Here is a 7,509-nt window from a genome sequence, read left to right as displayed (position 1 = left end):
AAATCAGAAAGGCGTCGCGTGCAATACCAAACAACTAAGCGTGCAGGGCGAAAGCCACCTGTTCCATTGTAGGACCACGACAGGAGTTGTCGTGAGACAGGTTACGCGTGCGGCGTGCTGCACAGAATGGCGCGCAGCTGCCACACAGAAGGGCGCCACAGAACGCGCGGGTGTCGGAGGGGGACACAACATGCAAGAAAAAGAGAGAGGAGGAAGCGGCCCTGTCCAACACCCTTGCACTGTAAAGTTCCCAGGAGCCACCCGAGATTTCGACGCATGTCTTTGCGAAAAAGGGAAAAACAAAAAGAGGAACTAGTTTTGCTTCAGCACACTTCCGGGCGTGAGCTGTTGGCGAGGATTAAGTCATCCAAAATTTGCAGCTATATTGCTCCGTATAAAAGACCTGGCAGACCTGGCAATGTTCTGAAGCTGGCCACGTACTGCCTAGCCGGAGGTAGGGGTTTAGCTCAGATCTGATCGCTCATGCTCCGTTGAGGACCCTTGCCAGCTGTGCAGGTCAAGTGGGCTGACTACTACGAGGCCGACTGGGACTCTGACGCCCATTCGTGGTGCACCGACCAGCTGCAACCACTTCGTGGCGTCTTCTTGACGGCGGACGGATTGTTGTGATCGGAGGCTCCGACAGCGCGAACAGACGAGCCCGGCAGGCGCCATCGAACTATGTTTGACCAAAGGTGCTGTCGTCCTGAGAAGAGGATTAGGAACGGCTCCTGGCGACGGCGAGCTGTGACGAAAGGCCTCTAATCCCTTCGTCCGAAGTATGGAATGCGGCGTTTCTCCCGAACTGCGCCCTGACGTGGACCGGCAGAAAGACCCGAACAAAGGCGCCGGACCCTCCTCGCTCGCTTGCACCTGCGCGGCCAGACAAAGCGGGGGCGGACACGGCTGATTCATCTTACCCTCTGGAATTCACCGGAACCGTCAGGACGCATCTTTCCATGGAGGGGATCACCGTCTACAAAGCCAACGACCTTATGCACCTGGTCAAGCCGTCGGAAACCGCATTCCAGGACCTCAAGGCGCCAGGACTCTTTATCGCCTGTGCACGTGTTTGTGAGAACGGAGCGGTCACGGGGTTAGGGCGGAGACTATGAAGAGTGTGTCTGCCCATTGGACGCTTGACCAACCACCGGATTCCCTAGCCAGGTGCCTAGGGAATAACCACTGTATTTAAGCCGCAATTTGGCGGGTTTCACAGCACTTCATCTCTGACTTTTGGTCTCCCTGCTTCTATGGTAAATATGTAAATAAACCTTCAAGTTTACCAACCCTCCTGAAGGCTTCCCTCCGTCGTCTGCAGAGTTCATCGTCATGCGGTGAAGACCTCGGTCCCGATATCCACGCATATCAGAACACTCTAAAAGGTCGCTTACAAGCAAAAAATAAATATCCACGAGAGCAGCAGATTGGAGAGCCGTAGGTGTAGCTCAGTTAATAGAGCACGTACGCGGTATTCGGAGGTCGTGGGTTCGGATGCCACCGGTAGCATGGTTTGTTTGCAGCGACAGCTATATTACGGTATTATTTCGAGCATTCAGTGTGGCGGCGCCGCCACCCCGTGGCTGCGCCGCCACGCTGTCACGTGGTGCGGAGCAGCTGCCGGCGGCGCGGCGCAGTGACTGATCACGTATTTCGTCCCCAGGTTGGCCACGTGACCAGCCACGTCGTGCGGAGCAGTTGCTGGCGGCCTCAACGCGCCGGCGAAACCCAGCTGTAACACCTGTGCGCATGCGCCTTGTCAAGTGCGACGAAGATGAAGAAGGCACGCCCAGCAAAACATAGCGGCGACTGACTTTGCAATTCAACTGAGGAAGTTCCACCCGGACAGCTGCATCTATCGCGTCACTCCAGGTTTAACCATAGCTAAAGCACAGCCAATTTTTTTTTCTGCTGGTTGATAAGTAATTTTCTTTAAGCGACAGGTTAATAAAAGTGTTATTCTCCCACTGGGAGGATTGGCACTACAAATTAAAAAAAATAGCAAACAATCCCCTAAGCACCCTTGTTTCGGTGACTGTTGGCTTCCTTCATATATTTGTCAAAGGAGCACCTGATTATTTGCCTTTTCTGCTAGTAGCTTAAAGAGGGTCTCGGTTCTGGCAGTCTTGATGCCATTAGTAGCATAACAGGGTTCTCGCACAGCCTCCGCCCTCCTTGTTAGATGACGTTCCCCATCACACTCGCGGTAATAGGAGACGTGCTACGTCCGCCACTATGGACGAGGGTGGCGCTGGTGAGCACTCTCAAGGTTCGCTTAGACGCAAAACATAAATACCCACGAAAGCAGCAGATTCAACAGCGTCGCCGTAGCTCAGTTGAGCACCGGACGCGATATTCGGAGGTCGTGGGTTCGGATCCCACCTGCAGCATGGCTGTTTTTTCTGTTGCTTGATATTTTTCTTTATGTGACAGATTAATCGAAGTATTATGCTCCCATTTTTTTGCACTACAAATGAAATAAATAAATAGAAAACAATTCCTCATGCGCCTTGGATTCGGTGATTGTTGGCTTCCTTCACATATATATATATATATATATATATATATATATATATATATACATATATATATATATATATATATATATATATATATATATATATATATATATATATATATATATATATATATATATATATATATATATTTATGATGGGAGCCTACAGTCACCGAAACCAAGGTGCATAGGGGAACGTTATTTTTTTTTCTTGATGCCGCAGGTTGCTTAAGAGGGCTCTCGCACAGTTTCCGTTCTCGCCGTTAGATGACGTTCCACGTCACGCTCGCGGTATTACAGGACGTGTTACGTCCGCCGCTATGGTCGAGGGTGGCGCTGTTGAACACTCTCAAGGTTCAAGTACACCAAATAAATATAAATACCCACGAGAGCAGCAGATTGGACAGCCGTCGCCGTAGCTCAGTTGGTAAGAGCACCGGACGCGATATTCGGAGGTCGTGGGTTCGGATCCCACCGGCGGCATGGTTGTTTTTTCTGCTGATTTATAAGTAATTTTCGTTAAGCGATTTATTAATTTAAGTAATGTCATCCAACTGATAAGCACACGACATTAAAAAAAAATAACGTTCTCCTATGCACCTTGGTTTCGGTGACTGTTGGCTCCCATCATAAGTTTGTCAAACGCGCCCCTCATTTACATTACCTTGTCTGCTAATAAATGAGGGGCCCGTTTGACAAACTTATGATGGGAGCCAACAGTCACCGAAACCAAGGTGCATAAGGGTACGTTATTTTTTTTAATATCTTGTGCTTATCAGATATATATATATATATATATATATATATATATATATATATATATATATATATATATATATATATATATATATATATATATATATATATATATATATATAAAGTTGTTGCAGTCAATGCAAATCTGTGTTCCGTTTGCACTTTAATACCGTAAGTTGTACAAATATTTCTCATGTCAGGTATTTTTTGCAGTCTGCCAGCAAGGTACCTGTTGTGATTTTTTGCTGGATGCAGCAATGCCTGGGACCTGTTGGGTTCAGTTGGATTGATTCTAAATGCGTTCAGTTCGGTTCAATTGGTCTAGCCCAACCGACCAACTAAACCTTAAATGGAAGAAGTAAGATGATAGAATTGTTTCGAATGATAATTTTGCCGTGCTGGTTGTTTTTACCGGAGTAACAAACGCTAGGGGCAAGTTGAACTTGCTGGGGTATGTAAGTATATGAATTCACAGTTGACAGCCACATGGCTAAGCTCATCTTCCTCAGTATGCACAGCAAACTCGGCTAATTGTTACAGGAACTGAAAAGCGGCAGTGGATCGACGTACCAGAGGCTGCGTATGGCCACATCGCAAAACTCTCACTCAAGTCCAGCACTATTGAGCAAAAATTTTGAAAAGTGCACAATTGCAAGATACGTTTGCGGTAATAACAAAGGTTACAATCCATTCTTCTGATACGTAGCAAAATCTTTCTTTCAAAGCATCGAACAGTCAAAACCCCATGTAAACCAATTGGGAACGCTTTTGAGGATAGCAAAAACGTTAATAAAAAATTCACCACTGCAGTTGGGGTATCTGTAGATATATATTGTTGTAGTGAAATCTTACACTAAATAAAAACAATACGTTCATTAATGGTTTCCCGCTCAAAAACGCTTTTGTACAGAATTTCAGGATATTTGGAGGGCGCACGGATTCTGATCGCAACCGTGCCGCGAAATAAGCAACGGGTAAAGTCAAGCTAGAGGACAACTGCCAGGATACTGGATGCAGATAACCTCACGAGACGTGCCCGAGTACATGTGATGAGCATACGTGCCTTTGATCCCCGAGAAAAGGGGAGGGGAGGAACCAGTTACTTCAATGAAACAGAGAGGCATCCCGCTACTTGCACCAATGAGTTGCATGCTAGCCCCCGCTCGGGCAACAAAACACCTCGTCCTAGCTTGACCGAAGGACAGATTCGCACATTCCACAAGGCATACGCACCTTGAACAACCGTCAATCAGCCTTACGAGATCACAGTAAGCGTCTAGGGACTTGAACAACTTGGAGTCAATCGCACTGCGGTGCGAGTCAGGGATCATGCATTTTGCGCCTTCGCCTGGCATCATCCAGGTACCAGGGCACCATAGCCACAATCAACGGAATCATGCTGGGTCGGGCACAGTTTTCTCCGGTTAAGAACGCAAAGAAGTGCTCAGCGCACACTCAGTTTAGAAGAAATACAATCGCTGTCGCAAGCATGAGTTCAGTGCGTACTCCTCATCTCATCTCCCGGTGTGAAGAGTCTACAGCCGGCCACAAACCCTCTACAGCACACGAAAGCCGCACCCGGGAGCACACTTGCATTACTTACGAGCGGCCTAGAGCTCGAAACATGACCGTATCGTGCCTGCATATCGCCATGGATTGTGTATATCTACTGATATACACAATATACACATATACTGATATACACATTTTCCTGCAATACGCAGCTGGTGTAGTTCGTTTATGATTTGGCATCGGCAATCGATAAGCAACAAATTGTGGACTGCGTTTTCTTGGATTTCCGCAAGGCATTTGATGTTGTCGCGCACAGCCTTCTTCTCTCTAAATTGAAAGCGTATAACCTGGATTGTAAAATAATTGCGTGGATTACAGAATATCTGTCGTTACGAAGGCAGGCTGTTGTTCTGAACGGTATTTCTTCACAGTATGCACCAGTTACGTCGGGAGTTCCCCAAGGCTCAGTATTGGGACCACTTTTGTTTTTGCTGTATATTAATGATATTTCAGTTGGCATACAGTCTTCATTCAGGATGTTTGCCGATGATTGTGTTGTTTACAGAGTAGTAAATTCCACTTCTGATTCACAAATCCTGCAAACTGATTTAGATACTGTGGCAGACTGGTGTGTACGTTGGGACATGTCCTTAAATATAAACAAAACTGTTCACGTCACCTTCACAAGAAAACGTGCTAATCATCCGTATAGGTATAGAATTAATGATCTTACTCTCAACATAAACAAGTCATTTAAATATCTAGGCGTCTTTTTTACATTGGACTTACGATGGAATAAGCACATTAATTATATTGCGAATAAGGCAGCGTCACGTTTGGGTTTTCTACGGCGGAATTTTAGCCATTTACCAAGTAACTTAAAAACACAGCTGTATTTCAGTTATGTACGCTCCATACTTGAATATGGATGTGTTTGCTGCGACCCACACACATCTGAGTGTGTAGGAAAATTAGAGAAAATTCAGAATAGAGCCGTGAGATTTGTTCTTGGTAATTATAATTGGCAAGTTAGTATGACGGAAAGCAAACGAAAACTTAACTGGCAAGAGTTGAAGGACCGTAGAAGGTACATCAGATTGAAATTTTTCCATGAGATTTATTATTCAAAAACTGGCATAAACCGCGAACAATATATCCAGGCACCTCATTATATATCAAAGCGACTGGACCACTGCTTGAAGGTCAGAGAATTTTCTTGCAAGGGTGACGTCTTGCGTTATTCTTTTTTTGTTAGATCTGTTCGGGACTGGAACAGTTTAACATCGAGCATTGTATGTATTACATCTAACGAAGCATTTTTCCATGCACTGCAATAATTGCTTTATACCTATAAATGAAGTCTGTACCCCCCTGCTGTAATGCCCTCCGGGGCGATGCAGGTAACTAATAAATAAATAAAAAATAATAAATAAATATCAGGAAAAGCTTTATCAGGCCTGTGAGGCAGTCGCGAGTGTCTTAAATGCACAAGAGAGAGTGCCGTTCGAGCTCTCTAGGCAAGTGTATGGACAGCTGTAAAAACAGCTACGGCCAGGTACCTATATCAAACCCACGGACCCTCAGTTACGCTAACACAGCGACTGAATGTCTAACCAATACCTCGTCCGCAAGCATTCTGAATGTATAAAAACTTGTCTAACATAGTGTGAGAATACCACACCCGCGCACTCATGAAGCGACGAGAGCCTGTTGGGAACCGCACTGGATGTCCTTCTCTTTTCCCGGCCACAAGCTTCTGCTGGTGCTTCGCAAACAGGGCATCACACCAAGCACTGTACTTCAGAATTAAGAAGAGTACCCTCGAGGGCCACACTAACAATTGTTTCCCCTATCTATATGGGCTATTATAGAACCGTGAGCAATGATCTCTTTCGCCAGAAGGAATCGATTCCACATCTTTCAGCATCTCGACTTGATATCCGGCTGAGAGCGACTGTGTCATCGGATTTCGGTCGCTCTTGGCGCCGCATCAAGCAGTCTAAACGCCGAACAAGAGAAGTGTAAACCTCAAAAGCTTCCTAAGGTTGCCTTTTTAACGACGGTTGTATATTATCGCCTGCGTGCGTTACAGTTCTACTGGCCCACTCGAAGCTAGTAAAAGTGGTACGCGTGCTACACGTGATCGTATATCTCGGAAATCATCTCGGTTGTGTCAGACACCGTCTATTCGTAAGGTGATTGCACGCAAAGTTACCAGAATGTTCTGGGTCATCGTTCTGTAGAATCTGGACTAGAGATGAGGTAGTTCTTATTCGAACGAATTACCAGTCCACGCACTGTTTCTACTGCATTAGCAGGATGACACACGATCGTAATGAGGGAACACAGTGCAGGTGCTCGGTTGTGGAAGGTGCGCATGCCTGGGCACGTGCACAGTTCCTGCTTCGCTCGAGTGGAAGCTTTGTCTGTGAACCACACTACTTGCTTTAAGCTTGCCCTTTTTTTAGTTACATGACATCAAAAGGAAAGGCTAACGCCAGATAGCAATGCCTGCTATGTTTGAAGGAATCAGTCGAGCTTACGACATAATGCTAAAGAAAGATGCAATCGCAACGTCCAAAGTTAACTTAGAATGCACAATTAACAGGCCAAAAATGTTAACATGACCGAAAAATATACAGAAAGCAATGAGTACTCAAAGACACAATGAATGCTAAGGAACATTTAAATTCGAAAAATTACCAATACCAATCGGGCAAGAT

This window comes from Amblyomma americanum, chromosome 5 (assembly GCF_052857255.1).
Source record: "Amblyomma americanum isolate KBUSLIRL-KWMA chromosome 5, ASM5285725v1, whole genome shotgun sequence".
In the NCBI taxonomy this organism is placed as follows: domain Eukaryota; kingdom Metazoa; phylum Arthropoda; class Arachnida; order Ixodida; family Ixodidae; genus Amblyomma; species Amblyomma americanum.
The sequence above is the reverse complement of the archived record's forward strand: the minus strand, read 5'-3'. Positions refer to the sequence as shown.